General features: G+C 48.2%; 1 protein-coding gene across 3 annotated transcripts in view; it reads left to right on the top strand.

Moving 5' to 3' along the window:
* LOC119954415 (src kinase-associated phosphoprotein 1-like) overlaps nucleotides 1–19059 on the top strand; it is a 511846-nt gene that overhangs the window by 439925 nt on the left and 52862 nt on the right. The gene's annotated exons all lie outside the window — the stretch shown is intronic.

The raw sequence follows: 19059 nt of genomic DNA, 5'->3' as shown, positions 1-19059 counted from the left end.
GGGGGTCTCTCTGCCCTCCCTTTCCCCCCTAGGGATCTCCCCCCCCGGGATCTCTCTGCCCCCTCCCCGTTCCCCCCTGGGGGTTTCTCTGCCCCCCCCCGTTCTCCCCTGGGGGTCTCTCTGCCCCCCCCCCCCCCCCCCGTTGCCCCCTGGGGGTCTCTGCCTCCTCCCAGTGCTGTTGTGGCCGCAGTGAGAGATGGAGGGCGGATTGGGGAGTGAGCTCCAGCAGCTCTCTCGACTGGATCACCGAGTGTGTGAGTGGCTGCGGTGTCCCATCCGATTGTGCACCTCTCTGAACAGAACAGATTGTACTGTGCTACAGCCGTTAATGAGGCGAGACACAGAGAGGGAGACACAGAGAGAGAGGGAGGGAGGGAGGGAGAGCGAGAGACAGAGAGAGAGACAGGGAGAGAGAGAGAGGGAGGGAGGGAGGGAGAGCGAGAGACAGAGAGAGAAAAACAGACTGAGAGAGGGAGAGAGAGACAGAGAGAGAGAAACAGACAGAGGAGGGAGAGAGAGAGACAGAGAGAGGGAGGGAAGGAGAGAGGCAGAGAGATAGAGAGAGAGACACACAGAGTCAGAGAGAGAGACAGACAGAAAGAGAGGGAGGGAGACATACACAGAGGGAGGGAGACAGACACGCACAGGGAGAGACACAGAGAGGGAGACAGAAAGAGAGAGAGATACAGATAGAGAGAGAGACACACACAGACAGAGAGAACAGAGAGAGTGAAACAGAGAGAAACAGGGGGAGAGACACAGAGACAGAGAGAGAGGGAGACAGAGAGAGAGGGAGAAAGAGAGAGAGGGAGATAGAGAGAGAATGAGACAGAGAGAGGGAGACAGAGAGAGAATGAGACAGAGAGAGAATGAGACAGAGAGAGAATGAGACAGAGAGAGAGGGAGACAGAGAGAGACACAGAGAGAGAGACACAGAGAGAGGGAGAGAATCTGGACCCTGACACTGCACCGTGGCTGCTCTCTGTATAATCCACACTAAAGGATAATCAATAAACGAAGGAAATGTGGCCTCTGCTGCTCAGGCCCCCAAATCATCCTTCAGGATAATGTAAACTGGACGGACTCAAATTCCCAATTCTTGGAATTGCAAAAAAAATGTTTCTAAATTGGTCTCCTTTCTAAAACAGCCGATGTGGCTTGTCCAATCAGAGACATGGCAGCAGGGGTAGTGGCCAGTCCAGTAACAGCTTCTCAGCTGACGGTATCTGCCCCAATCCGCCAACCCTGACCTTCCCCCTCACTTTCACTTTTCAAATCTGTCTCTGATCCCCTGTGACACGGTCAGGCTGCAAATCCTCGAGGATCTCACTGAATGGTGCAGCAGGCTAGAGGGGCTGAAGGGTCTCTTCCTGGTCCAATGTTCCTGAATGCTTAACAACAGCAGATTGCATTTATATAGCACCATTATCAAAGCAAAAACCCCAAGGCACGAGGCTGAAACATTATCAAGGAAAGTTTATTACTGAGTACCCAACAGACTGAAAACTTGGACAACGAGGCGGGCGTCTAAATCCTTTCAAACACCATTTCTAGTTTCATAGGTTTCAGAGAATTTACAGTGCAGAAGGAGGCCATTCGGCCCATCAAGTCTGCACTGGCTCTTGGAAAGAGCACCCTATCCAAGCCCATACCTCCACCCTATCCCCATAACCCAGTAACCCCACCTAAAACTCAGGGCAATTTGGACCCTGAGGGCAATTTAGCCTGGCCAATTCACCTAACCCGCACATCTTTGGACTGTGGGAGGAAACCGGAGCACCCGGAGGAAACCCATGCACACACGGGGAGAACGTGCAGATTCCACACAGACAGTGACCCAGCCGTGAATCGAACCTGGGACCCTGGAGCTGTGAAGCATTTGTGCTCACGACTATGCTACCCTGCTGCCCTAGTCTCCTCTGTTCCTTAAAAGCCCCCTTATGGTAAAGTACCCAAAACCCTCCGTGGGGAAGAAATTCTCCATTTTGTCCTAGTGTCTCCTTCGGAATGAATCTGAACCTGTGACCTAGCCCCATTTGTATTGAGTGACCCTGGGCAAACGTCCAGGCTTGACCCTGCCTCAGTAACTCCACTTACAATATTCAGCTGACTCCAAACTTCAGATCTTGCTCCTCTTCAGAATTGGAAACAGTTCCATAAAACGCACCGAGAACTCGGGGGTTGACTCGGGTCTGCTACAAGGTTATAAATAACAACAATCCCCAGCAACTACCTTCCTCCTGAGGGAAGTACAGACCCTCACTCTGACCCTTCTCCTGAGGGCAGTACAGACCCTCACTCTGACCCTTCTCCTGAGGGCAGTACAGACCCTCACTCTGACCCTTCTCCTGAGGGCAGTACAGACCCTCACTCTGACCCTTCTCCTGAGGGCAGTACAGACCCTCACTCTGACCCTTCTCCTGAGGGCAGTACAGACCCTCACTCTGACCCTTCTCCTGAGGGAAGTACAGACCCTCACTCTGACCCTTCTCCTGAGGGCAGTACAGACCCTCACTCTGACCCTTCTCCTGAGGGCAGTACAGACCCTCACTCTGACCCTTCTCCATCTGAGACAGCTCTGTAAATCTAACACGGACGTCTAACCTTGAGCAAGAACATTTCTGCACACTGACTGGGGTCTCTCAGACCCCCTTCTCTCGGAGGAACATTCGTACATTATCAGGAAGTCTATCCCAGTCAATTCATCCCACAGACTTGAACGCAGTCCTGCCTGCTCAGGAATGGGATACATAATATTTAAACATTAACATACAAATACTGCAACAACTTCAGACCATGAACCCTCTCCTCAATTTCAATTTTTAAATCTTATTTTTTCCCCTCTGTAACTTGTTCTTATCTTTTGCTTTCATAGAGTGCTGACCTTTGTCTGCTATTTAGGGCAGCACGGTAGCACAAGTGAATAGCACTGTGGCTTCACAGCTCCATGGTCCCGGTTCGATTCCCCACTGGGTCACTGTCTGTGCGGAGTCTGCACGTCCTCCCCGTGTGTGCGTGGGTTTCCTCCGGGTGCTCCGGTTTCCACCCACAGTCCAAAGATGTGCAGGTTAGGTGGATTTGGCCATGCTAAATTGCCCTTAGTGTCCAAAAAGGTTAGGAGGGGTTATTGGGTTATAGGGATAGGGTGGAAGTGAGGGCTTAAAGTGGGTCGGTGCAGACTCGATGGGCCGAATGGCCTCCTTCTGCATTGTATGTCCTATGTTCATTAACAGAGCTGCTTCCAAACCTTACCTTTCTGCCACTATTAGCACCTTCTTTAGTCTTTAAGACTACCATTATCACTCCCTTTGTCTTGTGCCCATGACATCTTTGTCAAATCTATCCTGAACTCCCACAAAGCACTTGCCTTCTATTTTGCTCCACCCCCTCTTCAGCAGTATAAAATCCAGCGCATTTCTCCCTCTCTTCAGCTCTGAAGAAGAATCATGGACTCGAAACATTAAGGGGGGGGGGGGGGGTGCAGAATAGGCTCCCGGACATTTACGACAAACACACCAGAGAGTCGCCTCATTAAGTCATGACTGTAGTGCCGTGAACGACTCCCCTATTCAACGACATTGGGGGGAGGGGGGGTTCAGCGCTGGTGGGGAACGCCCCTCTGAGGCCACACTTAGCTGCATATCCTTCATTGAGAAGCTCCGATGAGCAGAACTCTTCAGTGCCGGAGGAGATTGGGGCGCCATTTTAAAATTGTGCCCTAATCTCCCGACCCCCCAACAAGACCCACGGACCCCCCAATGCCCCAATTCACCTGTTGTGGGGTCCTCGCCCCCTCCCCCACCCCACACCCCATCATATACCGGCAATGCACCCCACAGGTCAGATCCCCAGTGCAGAAAAAATGGCAGCTTGGCACTTTGGCACTGGCATCCTGGCAGTGTGCCACCAGCTGGGCAGTGCCATGTGGGCACCCTGGCAGTGTGCCACCAGCTGGGCAGTGCCATGAGGGCACCCTGGCAGTGCCAGGCTGGCACCCAGGTTACACTGCCATGGTGCCCAAGTGGCACAGTCAGGTTGGCAGTGTCAAGGTTCTCAGGTCACACCAGCAGTGCCAAGGTACCAGCCAGGCCAGAGGCCTGCTACCTGGGTGCCTCTGAGCACCTGGGTGACCCCCAAGTGCCGGTACGCCTGGTCCCACCCAGTACGAATTGGCGCTCGGCTGGAGACTCCGTGGCAAGGCCGATAGATATCGAGTGGCCATCGATCGTGCATCGGCTGAGTTCTTAAACTCACGCGTGAGACTGGGACCTGCCCATTGTGGGCGGGATCCAGATCGCGACGTCTCACGAGATCTTTTTTTTTACTTTAAAAAAAATTAGAATACCCCATTAATTTTTTCCAATTAAGGGGCAATTTAGCGTGGCCAATCCACCTACCCCGCACATCTCTGGGTTGTGGGGGTGAAACCCACGCAGACACGGGGAGAATGTGCAAACTCCACACGGACAGTGACCCAGAGCCGGGATCGAACCTGGGACCTCGGTGCCGTAGGCAGCAGTGCTAACCACTGCGCCACCGTGCCGTCCATCTTGGGAGATCTGGTTAGATCTCGCGAAGCTAGCAGCCGACGGAAATCCCGGGGAAGCCTTTCTGGTGGGACACAGCCGATAAATCGCGCCCATGGGTTTTAAGGTGTGGAGAGGTTGAAGAAAGGAATTCAGGAGCTGAGGGCATGCGGATCTGAAGGCATGGCGGCTAATAGTGGACCAATTTAAATCAGGAATGTTCAGAAAGCCAGAATCCGAGATCTCCAGGGTTGTAGGGATGGAGGAGATTACAGATTTTGGGAAGGGTTGAATATAAGGGTGAGGATTTTAAAATAGAGGTGTGTCCGGGCAAAGAGCCAGTGGAAATCGGAGAGCATAGGGATACTAGATTAACAGAATTTAGCACAAGTTGAGATGCTAGCAGCTGAATTTCGGAGCAACCCAACTCCATAAAGGGATCTTGTGCTCACTTTCTCTCTCTGTCTCTCACTTTCTCTCTCTGTCTCTCACTTTCCCTCTCTGTCTCTCACTTTCTCTCTCTGTCTCTCACTTTCTCTCTCTGTCTGTCACTTTCTCTCTCTGTCTCTCACTTTCTCTCTCTGTCTCTCACTTTCTCTCTCTGTCTCTCACTTTCTCTCTCTGTCTCTCACTTTCTCTCTCTCTGTCTCAATTTCTCTCTCTGTCTCTCACTTTCCCTCTTTGTCTCAATTTCCCTCTCTGTCTCTCACTTTCTCTCTCTGTCTCTCACTTTCCCTCTCTGTCTCTCACTTTCTCTCTCTGTCTCTCAGTTTCTGTCTGTTTCTCACTTTCTCTCTCTGTCTCTCACTTTCCCTCTCTGTCTCTCACTTTCTCTCTCTGTCTCAATTTCTCTCTCTGTCTCTCACTTTCCCTCTTTGTCTCACTTTCCCTCTCTGTCTCTCACTTTTCCTCTCTGTCTCTCACTTTCCCTCTCTGTCTCTCACTTTCTCTCTCTGTCTCTCACTTTCCCTCTCTGTCTCTCACTTTCCCTCTCTGTCTCTCACTTTCTCTCTCTGTCTCACTTTCTGTCTGTTTCTCACTTTCTCTCTCTGTCTCTCACTTTCTCTCTCTGTCTCTCACTTTCCCTCTCTGTCTCTCACTTTCCCTCTCTGTCTCTCACTTTCTATCTCTGTCTCTCACTTTCTCTCTCTGTCTCTCACTTTCCCTCTCTGTCTCTCACTTTCCCTCTCTGTCTCTCACTTTCCCTCTCTGTCTCTCTCTGTCTCTCACTTTCTCTCTGTCTCTCACTTTCCCTCTCTGTCTCTCACTTTTTCTCTCTGTCTCTCACTTTCTCTCTCTGTCTCTCACTTTCTCTCTCTGTCTCTCACTTTCCCTCTCTGTCTCTCACTTTCTATCTCTGTCTCTCACTTTCTCTCTCTGTCACTCACTCTCTCTCTCTGTCACTCACTCTCTCTCTCTTGCTCTGTGCCTTTTTGATCTCTAACTCTGTCTGCCTCTCATGCTTTTGATCATAGAATTTACAGTGCAGAAGGAGGTGATTCGGCCCATCGAGTCTGCACCAGCCCCTGGAAAGAGCACCCCACTAACACCTATGCCTCCACCCTATCCCCGTAACCCTGTAACTCACTAAACCCACCCAAATCATTTGGACACCGAGGGCAATTTATCGTGCCCAATCCATCTAACCTGCACGTCTTTGGACTGTGGGAGGAAACCGGAGCACCCGGAGGAAACCCACGCAGACAGGGGGAGAACGTGCAGACTCCGCACAGACAGTGACCCAGCGGGGAATCGAACCTGGGACCCTGGAGCTGTGAAGCAACTGTGCTAGCCACTGTGCAACCATGCTGCCGCTATGTCTTCTTTTGGTGTCTGGTTGACACTCATTCTCACTCTCTTGCGTTTTCTCTTTACCCTGTGCTCTTGCTCTGTCTGTATCTGTGTTTTGGCTCTGCGGGCCTGTCTGTTTCTCTCTCTCTCACACACACATAATTGAGGAATGCATTAGAGCCTTGTTCATCCAACTGGATCATAATTTCATTTTGGAAGGAAAGTTTCAATCTGATCTCGATTAATTGGCGAATGAATCTTTCACTGTCAGTGGACGTAACCCACAGGCACGCACTCTGCTCTGTGTTACCCTGTGCAACTGATCAGACAATAGCAGCTAATAAAAACACCCCCATCTGGCATTGATGTCCACAAGTGCATTGGGGAAGTGATGAGATCCGACAGCTTGCACCGAAAATTCAAATAACTGCACTCAGAATGGGTCAACTGGAAAAATGAACAGTGCCTGTTAGATTACCAGGGACACTGATGCCTAAATGAGGGAACTGAATGAAATATAACACATTTAGATCTGACCTTTCTCTGCACATATTATTTGTAAAGGCTAATTAAGCAAACTTCTCTCCACTGTACTTAGATCGGTTTTACGACAGACTTTGACGTTTATACAATAAGTGCGGTAAAATACTCCAAATTACCAATCAGAGATCTGAGTTCACTGTAGAATGGTATGGTTCAGCTGATTGTTTTATTTTTCATTAACCATTTTTCATTAACCCTTCCCCCTCCTCTTCGATTCACACTGTTATGAAGGGACAGGTGCAATTTTATCCTTCGAGGATTTCAGAGCGGCACGGTGACGCAGTGGTTAGCACTCCTGTCTCACGGCGCCGAGGTCCCAAGTTCGATCCCGGCTCTGGGTCACTGTCCGTGTGGAGTTTGCACATTCTCCCCGTGTCTGCGTGGGTCTCACCCCCCGACAACCCAAAAGATGTGCAGGGTAGTGGGATTGGCCATGCTAAATTGCCCCTTAATTGGAAAAAAAAAAGAATTGGGTACTCTAAATTTATTTTAAAATGAGAGGACCCTTCTAGGATTTCTCAATTGTTGATGAGCGAGGCTGAAAGTTCCCGCATTTCTGTAGCGTCTTCCAGAACCTCCGGTTGTTCCAAAGCACTTTACAGCTGATTAAGTATTTTTGTTGTCACTTGAAATAGCAGCCAATTTCTGCACAGCAAACTCCCGCAAACAAAGACATGATAATGACCCAGAGAATCACCTTTTTCAGTGATGTAGGTTGAGGGATAAATATATATTTTTGTAATATAAATTTAGATTACCCAATTATGTTTTCCAATTAAGGGGCAATTCAGCGTGGCCAATCCACCTACTCTCCACATTTTTGGGTTGTGGGGCGAAACCCACGCAGACACGGGGAGAATGTGCAAACTCCACAGTGACCCAGAGCCGGGATCGAACCTGGGACCTCGGCGCCGTGAGGCAGCTGTGCTAACCACTAGGCCACCGTGCTGCCCTGAGGGATAAATATTGACGAAGACACTGTGGAGAACGCCCTTGTTCTTTTTTGTTGTTGTGCCATGCGGTCTTTCACTTGCAATTTAAGGAGCAGATAGGGGCTGAGTTTAATGTTTGTGCCAGCGCTGCACTCCCTCAGTACTGCAGCCGAGGATAAGCCAGGATCATGTCGCTGAATCTCTGGAGCATGACTGGCCCCCTGAGCTTCTCACTTTGGAGGCTAGAGTGATGCCAATTCAGCCACAGCTGACACCTTAACCACAAGCAGTCGTCCATATATGTTGAAGTCCGTGTTTAATGGAGTGAGGGCTGACACAGATTATCCCAACAGTTATTTCATTGCTGTTTGTGGGATCTTGCTGACAGCAGATTGGCTGCTGTGGTTCCCACGTGCCAGCAGGGACGTCACTTCAGAAATAGTTTTTATTTCAATTCAGGAACAATTAGGCGTGGCCAATCCACCTCCCTGCACATCTTTGGGTTGTTGGGGTGAGGGATACGAGGAGAATGTGCAAACTCCGCACAGACCCAGGGCCGGACTCAAACCAGGGACTTCAGTGCCATGAGGGGTGGGATATATCAGAGTGTCAAAGTGAGGGGTGTGGGGTATATCAGAGTGTTACAGTGAGTGTGTGGGGTATATCAGAGTGTTACAGTGAGGGGTGTGGGGTATATCAGTGTTACAGTGAGGGGGGTGGGGTATATCAGTGTTACAGTGAGGGGTGTGGGGTATATCAGTGTTACAGTGAGGGGTGTGGGGTATATCAGAGTGTTACAGTGAGGGGTGTGGGGTATATCAGAGTGTTACAGTGAGGGGTGTGGGGTATATCAGAGTGTTACAGTGAGGGGTGTGGGGTATATCAGAGTGTTACAGTGAGGGGTGTGGGGTATATCAGAGTGTTACAGTGAGGGGTATGGGGTATATCAGTGTTACAGTGAGGTGTGTGGGGTATATCAGAGTGTTACAGTGAGGGGTGTGGGGTATATCAGTGTTACAGTGAGGTGTGTGGGGTATATCAGAGTGTTACAGTGAGGGGTGTGGGATATATCAGTCTGTTACAGTGAGGGGTGTGGGGTATATCAGAGTGTTACAGTGAGGGGTGTGGGGTATATCAGAGTGTTACAGTGAGGGGTGTGGGGTATATCAGTGTTACAGTGAGGGGGTGGGGTATATCAGTGTTACAGTGAGGGGTGTGGGGTATATCAGTGTTACAGTGAGGGGTGTGGGGTATATCAGAGTGTTACAGTGAGGGGTGTGGGGTATATCAGAGTGTTACAGTGAGGGGTGTGGGGTATATCAGTGTTACAGTGAGAGGTGTGGGGTATATCAGTGTTACAGTGAGGGGTGTGGGGTATATCAGAGTGTTACAGTGAGGGGTGTGGGGTATATCAGAGTGTTACAGTGAGGGGTGTGGGGTATATCAGAGTGTTACAGTGAGGGGTGTGGGGTATATCAGAGTGTTACATTGAGGGGTGTGGGATATATCAGTGTTACAGTGAGGGGTGTTGGGTATATCGGTGTCACAGTGAGGGGTGTGGGATATATCAGAGTGTCACAGTGAGGGGTGTGGGGTATATCAGTGTTACAGTGAGGGGTGTGGGGTATATCAGAGTGTTACAGTGAGGGGTGTGGGATATATCAGTGTTACAGTGAGGGGTGTTGGGTATATCGGTGTCACAGTGAGGGGTGTGGGATATATCAGAGTGTTACAGTGAGGGGTGTGGGGTATATCAGTGTTACAGTGAGGGGTGTGGGGTATATCAGAGTGTTACAGTGAGGGGTGTGGGATATATCAGTGTTACAGTGAGGGGTGTTGGGTATATCGGTGTCACAGTGAGGGGTGTGGGATATATCAGAGTGTCACAGTGAGGGGTGAGGGGTATGTCAGTGTTACAGTGAGGGGTGTGGGGTATATCAGAGTGTTACAGTGAGGGGTGTGGGATATATCAGTGTTACAGTGAGGGGTGTTGGGTATATCGGTGTCACAGTGAGGGGTGTGGGATATATCAGAGTGTTACAGTGAGGGGTGTGGGGTATATCAGTGTTACAGTGAGGGGTGTGGGGTATATCAGAGTGTTACAGTGAGGGGTGTGGGATATATCAGTGTTACAGTGAGGGGTGTTGGGGATATCGGTGTCACAGTGAGGGGTGTGGGATATATCAGAGTGTTACAGTGAGGGGTGAGGGGTATGTCAGACTGTTACAGTGAGGGGTGTGGGGTATATCAGAGTGTCACAGTGAGGGGTGTGGGGTATATCAGTGTTGCAGTGTGGGGTGTGGGGTATATCAGTGTTACAGTGAGGGGTGTGGGGCATATCAGTGTTACAGTGAGGGGTGTTGGGTATATCGGTGTCACAGTGAGGGGTGTGGGATATATCAGAGTGTTACAGTGAGGGGTGTGGGGCATGTCAGACTGTTACAGTGAGGGGTGTGGTGTATATCAGAGTGTCACAGTGAGGGGTGTGGGGTATATCAGTGTTGCAGTGAGGGGTGTGGTGTATATCAGTGTTACAGTGAGGGGTGTGGGGTATATCAGAGTGTTACAGTGGGGGTGTGGGGTATATCAGTGTTACAGTGAGGGGTGTGGGGTATATCAGAGTGTTACAATGGGGGTGTGGGGTATATCAGTGTTACAGTGAGGGGCGTGGGGTATATCAGTGTTACAGTGAGGGGTGTGGGGTATATCAGAGTGTTACAGTGAGGGTTGTGGGGTATATCAGAGTGTTACAGTGAGGGGTGTGGGGTATATCAGTGTTGCAGTGAGGGGTGTGGGATATATCAGAGTGTTACAGTGAGGGTTGTGGGGTATATCAGAGTGTTACATTGAGGGTTGTGGGGTATATCAGTGCTACAGTGAGGGGTGTGGGGTATATCAGTGTTACAGTGAGGGGTGTGGGGTATATCAGAGTGTTACAATGAGGGGTGTGGGATATATCAGAGTGTTACAGTGTGGGGTGTGGGGTATATCAGAGTGCTACAGTGAGGGGTGTGGGGTATATCAGAGTGTTACAGTGAGAAGTGTGGGGTATATCAGAGTGCTACAGTGAAGGCTGTGGCATATATCAGACGTTACCACCGGCGCATGCGCGCTGGGGGATTCTCTTCCGCTTCCGCCATGGCGGAGGCCGTGGCGGAGGCGGAGGAGAAAGAGTGCCCCCAAGGCACTGGCCCGCCCTCCGATCGGGGGGCCCCGATCGCGGGCCTGGCCACCGTGGGGGCACCGCCCGGGGTCCGATCGCCCTGCGCCCCCCCCCCCCCCCCAGGACCCCAGGGCTCCCTCGCGCAGCTGATCCCACCATCACCAGAGGTGGTTCAAACCTCGGCGGCGGGAGAGGTCTCCCAGCGGTGGGACTTCGGCCCGTCGCGGGCCGGAGAATCGTCGCAGGTGCCTCGCCAATCGGCGGGGCGTGATTCCCGCCCCCCCAATTCCCGGGTGGCGGAGAATCTCTGCGGCCCCAGGCGATTCTCCGACCCTGCTGGGGGTCGGAGAATTTCGCCCCTCATATCTGTTGTTAAAGGTGAAGTCTTTTGGATGTTTAAAGGAACATTTTGAGGGATTATTTAGTGTTGTATTTTTTTGGGGGTTATCTTTGAAGTAAGGGGTGTTAGGTGATCCAATGTTTATTTTAAAAAGTTATGTTGAGTTCATGGAATAAACATTGCTTTGTTTAAAAAACCACGTGCCCATAATTGTAATACCATACATGGGGAACAAGCCGTGTGCTGTAAAAGCAACAATTCATTAAAGGGGGAGTTCGGTTGAACTCCATGATACATTTTGGGGTTCTGAAAACACCTCTCCCATAACACAGTGATGGGTATGGCGTATATCAGAATGTTACAGTGTGGGGTATATCAGAATGTTGCAGTGTGGCGTATATCAGAATGTTACAGTGTGGGGTATATCAGAATGTTGCAGTGTGGCGTATATCAGAATGTTACAGTGTGGGGTATATCAGAATGTTGCAGTGTGGCGTATATCAGAATGTTACAGTGCGGGGTATATCAGGATGTTACAATGTGGGTTATATCAGAATGTTACAGTGCGGGGTATATCAGAATGTTACAGTGTGGGGTATATCAGAATGTTACAGTGTGGGGTATATCAGAATGTTACAGTGTGGGGTATATCAGAATGTTACAGTGTAGGGTATATCAGAATGTTACAGTGTGGGGTATATCAGAATGTTACAGTGTGGGGTATATCAGAATGTTACAGTGCGGGGTATATGAGAATGTTACAGTGTGGGGTATATGAGAATGTTGCAGTGTGGGGTATATCAGAATGTTACAGTGTGGGGTATATCAGAATGTTACAGTGTGGGGTATATCAGAATGTTACAGTGTGGGGTATATCAGAATGTTACAGTGTGGGGTATATCAGAATGTTACAGTGTGGGGTATATCAGAATGTTACAGTGTGGGGTATATCAGAATGTTACAGTGTGGGGTATATCAGAATGTTACAGTGTGGGGTATATCAGAATGTTACAGTGTGGGGTATATCAGAATGTTACAGTGTGGGGTATATCAGAATGTTACAGTGTGGGGTATATCAGAATGTTACAGTGTGGGGTATATCAGAATGTTACAGTGTGGGGTATATCAGAATGTTACAGTGTGGGGTATATCAGAATGTTACAGTGTGGGGTATATCAGAATGTTACAGTGTGAGGTATATCAGAATGTTACAGTGTGGGGTATATCAGAATGTTACAGTGTGGGGTATATCAGAATGTTACAGTGTGGGGTATATCAGAATGTTACAGTGCGGGGTATATCAGAATGTTACAGTGTGGGGTATATCAGAATGTTACAGTGCGGGGTATATCAGAATGTTACAGTGTGGGGTATATCAGAATGTTACAGTGTGGGGTATATCAGAATGTTACAGTGCGGGGTATATCCAACTGTTACAGTTGTTCAGATGCCAAACGAGAGCCAAACTACTTTCAAAACTATTGAGATTCAATCCTATTCTATGAAATGTTACTGGAGACCAGCTATCTTTTATGTCAAATCACATTTTAATTTAATCACAGAATTAACCACATTAGCAACAAAGAAATATCTTTGCAGTTAATAGTTACAATAATTTTCAGTAAAAGGAGAAAGCTTAACTTACTTCCTGAACCTGCCGCTATATTCCAATTAAGCCGACCAATATATATGAAATATTACTCATGAATGAATTTAACAACCAGGGTTTTACTTGCTTTTCTCTGTGCAGAGTCTTTGGAGAGAGAACCTTTTTGGACCAAACTGAAACCGCTCTGTACAGATATGAATTCTGGGACTTACTGATTCTTCAGGCAGACCTGACTCCTCCCATTAATTACATCATCTGTACCCAAAACATAAGGCTTCTTCTTGCAATATGTCCCTTGACTTGTTTAGCCAAAGCCAAACACGATGGGCAGGAATCTATGTTGCCCGACGGCGATCTTGTAATCGCCGGTTTCACGCCGGCCAGCCATGCTCCGCCCACTCGGAAATGGCGTAATCCCAGGCGCAGGTGCAACGGAATAGACGCGTCATCGACCAGCCCTCCCGCGATGCTCCACCCCCATGGGCCGTGTTCCCGACCGCGTGGGACACGTGTGGTCTCGGCGGTTGGGAACCCGGTGTGGGGGCTGCAAACTGTTTCCAGCGCCACCACATTCAGTCGGGATCTGTGCCATTGGCCTGGGGGGGGGGCTTCCGCGATGGCTCGGAGGACTGGTCAGGTGGTGGCCTGTAGGGTCGCGGATGGCAGGTTGAGTCTGCGCACGGCTGGAGCCATGTTGTACAGGGCGAGCGCTGCAGGTCGGCAGCTGTGTGCAATCCCCGGCCCAGGACCCAGCAGTTTTCGGCGTGGGAGCCGGGAGTTTCACCCGGCGCTGCTGCTCGTCCCTCACCAGTCCCAGAATCGGTGAGGGGTCGGCAACAATTTTTTCATCGCAAACCTCCTGCAAATTCTCCATTTGAGCTGACACTTAGTCGCTGAAACAGAGAATCGAGCCCAATACCCCTCATATCTACACCCCAGCAATCCTTGCATTACCATCTTTAAACCTCTCCAGAAAATTCAGTGGATTATGATCTGTGTAAACAATTGCCTCTGATGAATTGTTAGCAACGTAAATGTCAAAATGTTGCAATGCCAATGCCAAACTCAATGCTTCCTTTTCAATGGTCAAATACAACTTTTAAAAAATAAATTTAGATTACCCAATTCATTTTTTCCAATTAAGGGGCAATTTAGCGTGGCCAATCCACCTACCCTGCACATCTTTGGGTTGTGGGGGCGAAACCCACACAAACACGGGGAGAATGTGCAAACTCCTCACGGACAGTGACCCAGAGCCTGGATCGAACCTGGGGCCTCGGCGCCGTGAAGCAGCAATGCTAACCACTGTGCCACCGTGCTGCCCTAAATACGTCTTTGAATGAACATTTAGTTTTGCGGCAAAATAACCAACAGGTGTTTCTCTACCTTTGTCATCGTCTTGTATTGAGCACCAATCCCCATATCACTGGCATCAATGGCCACCTTAAATTGCTTGGTATGATTCAGTGTCACCAAAACTGGTGATGTGGTCAACGCTGTTTTCGGATTATCTAATGTCTCCTGACATTCTGACGCGCAATTCAGTTTCCTGGGCGGGATTCTCTGATCCTCCAGCTGCGTTTTCCTGCACGGCCTCGCCGGCAGTGGGATTCTCCGTTTCGGAGACAGCCAATGGGGTTTCCCATTGTGGCCACCCCATGCCGTCGGGAAACCTTCGGGGATGGGAGCGCCGCCGGCAGGCCGGACAATCCTGCCAACGGAGAATTCTGCTGCCTGTTCTTTTCCAAAAGTTCAGTCAGTGGAATAACCAAACTGCTAAACTTTGGCATGAGTTTTCTGTAGAAACTGCTCGTGCTCAGAAATCTCACAACTTCTCTTCCTGTTGACGGTATTGGGACTTCCCCAGGAGCTTTTGTTTTCACGTTCCGGGGGGGCCACTTGGCCATGTCCAACAGTATGGCCTAAGAATATGACTTGGGCTTTCGCAAACTCACTTTTAGACAAGTTTTGCAACAAGCCAGCCTCTTGTCGTCGATCAACAATTCCGTCAAACGTTCCCAATGCTCCCTCCATGTTGTGGAGATACCGGCGTTGGACTGGGGTGAGAACAGTAAGAAGTCTGACAACACCAGGTTAAAGTCCAACAGGTTTGTTTCGAATCACTAGCTTTTGGAGCATCGCTCCTTCCTCAGATGTTTGATTGAGCACCAGCAGATCCTTTATGTACATTGCACAATTCTTTAGTCCGGAAGTGATCGTATTGGTTCATCTTTGGAAAGTTGTTGGCTCATTCTTAATTCCAAACGTCACAACTTTAAACTGGTACGGACCAGTTGGGCGCCGGTTTAGCTCAGTTGCCTGGACAGCTGGTTTGTGACACAGGCCCAGGCCAGCAGTGCGGGTACAATTCCCGTACCGGCTGAGGTATGGGAAGGCCCCATTTACCCAACCTTGCCCCTCGCCTGAGGTGTGGTGATCCTCAGGTTAAATCACCACCAGTCAGCTCTCCCTCTCAAAAGGGAAAGCAGCCAATGGTCATCTGGGACTGTGGCGGCTTTACCTTTCCCTTACAGACGATTTGTCGTTACAAAAGATAAGCAGGACATCACGGTGGCCTACGGCACTGAGGCACTGGGTTCGATCCCGGCTCTGGGTCACTGTCCCTGTGGAGTTTGCACATTCTCCCCGTGTTTGCGTGGGTTTCACCCCCACAACCCAAAGATGTGCAGGTTAGGTGGATTGGCCAGGATAAATTGCCCCTTAATTGGAAAAGAAAATGATTGGGTACGCTAAATTTCTTAAACAACAAAAGCCGAAGCATCCTTCATTCCACCAGTAACCTTTCAGTAAGTTAATTTTGGGATTGAAATTTGCTTGTCCCACCTTTTCGATACAGTCTTCCAAACGAGGAATCGGATACAAATCTGACTTTGTTACTGCATTGACTTTACAATAGTCCACACATAATCATTGTGCCCCATCAGGTTTTGGTAATATCACAATGGGTGATCAAATAATTCACTTCACTCAATCTCCTTTCAATTTGATACGGCTTACTTTGATGGTTCACCTACCGATAGTAATAACACTGATACTTTATCTGCATTAACAGAACTATGAGTTTTTGATTTCTTATCCGCCACTTTTTTTCATCACACGCTGTGACAATTATAAATTCTTTCTAGCCAACTCACCGATTTAATCTCTCCCTAAAGCTTGCCACGTGATCCAAAAATATAATGTCAGAACTCTGATTCATCAATTTCCCCTTCATCAGTTTAAGTGGTCCTCTTACCTCATAACCAAAAATCAGTTCAAACAGATTGAATTTAGTTGATTGATTAGGTGCATCCCGAATTGAAAACTATACAAATGGAATTTCTTTATCCCAATCCTCTGGATAATTATGAACGTGGCCCTCAACATGGTCTTTAAAGTTTGGTGCCACTTTCTAATGCTGTCTGCAATTCAGGATGATACACAGTTGATTTAATTTGCTTTACACCTAACCTATCCATAACTTCCCTGAATAAACTCAACATAAAATCTGATTGGATTTATTTTGGTAGTTCGTATCTGGTAAAAGATTTAGTGAACTCCTCTACAACCCTCTTAGCTGTGATATTTTGTAAATAGCCTCTGGAAATCTGGTGGACACATCCATTATAGACAACAAATGCTGATTCCTACTTTTTTTCTGAAGAAGGGGTCCCACGCAATCAATTAGGACCCTTATTATAGTTTCCTGAAATGCTGGAATGGGTATTAAGGGTGCTGGTTTGATTACTGCTTGAGGTTATCCTATCACCTGACATGTATGACATGTATGGCAAAAGTCAACCACATCCCTATGCAGTCCAGGCCAATAAAAATGTTTTTGTATTTTTGCTTGAGTTTTCCTGATTCCTAAATGAAATGAAAAAATGAAATGAAAATCGCTTATTGTCACGAGTAGGCTTCAATGAAGGTACTGTGAAAAGCCCCTAGTTGCCACATTCCGACGTCTGTTCGGGGAGGCTGTTACGGGAATCGAACCGTGCTGCTGGCCTGCCTTGGTCTGCTTTAAAGCCAGCGATTTAGCCCAGTGTGCTAAACAGCCCCCCTACTCATGTGCTGCCCACAAAACCTCCTTTTGATAATCCACCAGTAATATAACTTGATCAGCATCCGCCCATTTCTCATCTGCTTGAATATGCAACGGTCTCCATTTTCTCATTATACATTCTTTCTAACGAATACACTCAGATTCTATTTCTATGTCTGCTATTTGATACAACTGCTTTATATCTGAATCATTCTGCTGTAATTCTACCAATTTTTCTGAACTAAATATATCAGCTTCATCATCCACCTGATCTGGTTTCTTACCAATAATCTGGTCAAAGATTGTTTCTGATAACTGAACCTCTGCCTCCCTATCTGTCCTCCTTGATTTCTCCTCCTCCTGCCTCAACATGTGGCTTTGTGATCTAGTTACCACACAATCTGGAAACATCCCAGGATATGCTTCTTGCAACAACTCAGTTGTTTGTCTTTCTATTGGCTTTTCAATCACAGCAGGCATGAGTCCCATCTGTGATCCAGCTATATCATCACCCAGGTAATATTTCCATTAGTCCTACCATCACTTCACCACTTTTCACTCGACTCTCTAACCTTATCTTATATAATGGAATATTACTCACTTCACCATTAATTCCACACATTACCACCTTTTCTGGCAATACCTCCTTGTCTCACACCATTAAAGATTGACTTGTTCCTGTACCCCTTAAGATTTTAACATCCTTACAACTCCACTTTGTACACATGAGTAAACCATACCCTCACAAATAAATGTTTTTAAAATATCTGACACCTGCTTATTAACCTCTGAACAGGCTGTACACACTTTTACACCTATTCAGCTGCAAACATGGTTTCTCTAGGGGCTGCACTGTAGCATAGTGGTTAGCACTGCCGGAATGTCACGACTAGGGGATTTTCACAGTAACTTCATTGCAGTGTTAATGTAAGCCTACTTGTGACACTAATAAAGATTATTATTATGCCATTTTAATAAACTCCACTGGCTTATCCTGTTTTAAAGAGTTTGCCTTTCCTGTATTTTCTTAAACCACCAAGACTGTGACTTTGCGTGTCCAACTTTATTACAATGAAAACATTTAAGTTTTCTTATCTCTCTTTCATTCTCATAAGTTTCCTTTTTAACCTGGGGCAAAATCTCTTCAATATCTTTCTCTTGACCACATTTGGATTTTCCATTTCCCCAGTTTCTATCGCTCACAGACTGAAAATGATGTTGGAAACCAAACCTTGATTTATGAACCAATTCTGCTACCTTTGCTGCCTGTCCAGCAGTTTTAACCCTTTGCTCTACCACATGAGTTCTTCCAACTATGGGAAGTGAATCTTTAAATTCCTCCAGAATAATCATTTTCTTATGAGCTTCATAATTTCGGGGCATGACTTAATGGCCACGATGCGTTTGAAAAGCAGCTCAGATGGTGCAGCATGGCCGATAGAAGCAGTGAGACCCCGCTTCGGGATCTACCTGGCTTGCACACCTTGGAGATCGAATATGATCTCGCCAGACGTTGCGATGTAAATCCCACCCATTGTGGGCAGGATCACTTTTAGGAAATCTGCATATTAAAGCAAGACAGATAGTCTCATAGATCATAGAATTTACAGTGCAGAAGGAGGCCATTCGGCCCATCGAGTCTGCACCGGCTCTTGGAAAGAGCACCCTACCCAAGGTCAACACCTCCACCCGATCCCCATAACCCAGCAACCGCACCCAACACTAAGGGAAACTTTCGACACTAAGGGCAAATTTATCATGGCCAATCCACCTAACCTGCACATCTTTGGACTGTGGGAAGAAACCGGAGCACCCGGAGGAAACCCACGCACACACGGGGAGGATGTGCAGACTCCGCACAGAGTGACCCAAGCCGGAATCGAACCTGGGACCCTGGAGCTGTGAAGCAATTATGCTATCCACAATGCTACCGTGCTGCCCTGCGTCTCACTTTAATGTGTAGATTCCCAAGTGACCTGAGACGAGTGATCAATCTCCCTCGCTTCAGGGACCTCGGGCGAGTGGCGTTCAATGCTGGTCTCCACAAACAGGGACCAGACAGCATGGCATTCATTGGGGTCTCTCAGGGGATCGGAGGCCCCCAGGTACA

Source organism: Scyliorhinus canicula, chromosome 19 (genome assembly GCF_902713615.1).
Source record: "Scyliorhinus canicula chromosome 19, sScyCan1.1, whole genome shotgun sequence".
NCBI lineage: Eukaryota > Metazoa > Chordata > Chondrichthyes > Carcharhiniformes > Scyliorhinidae > Scyliorhinus > Scyliorhinus canicula.
Note: the sequence above shows the minus strand (reverse complement) of the source record. Positions and strands in the feature narration are given on the sequence as shown.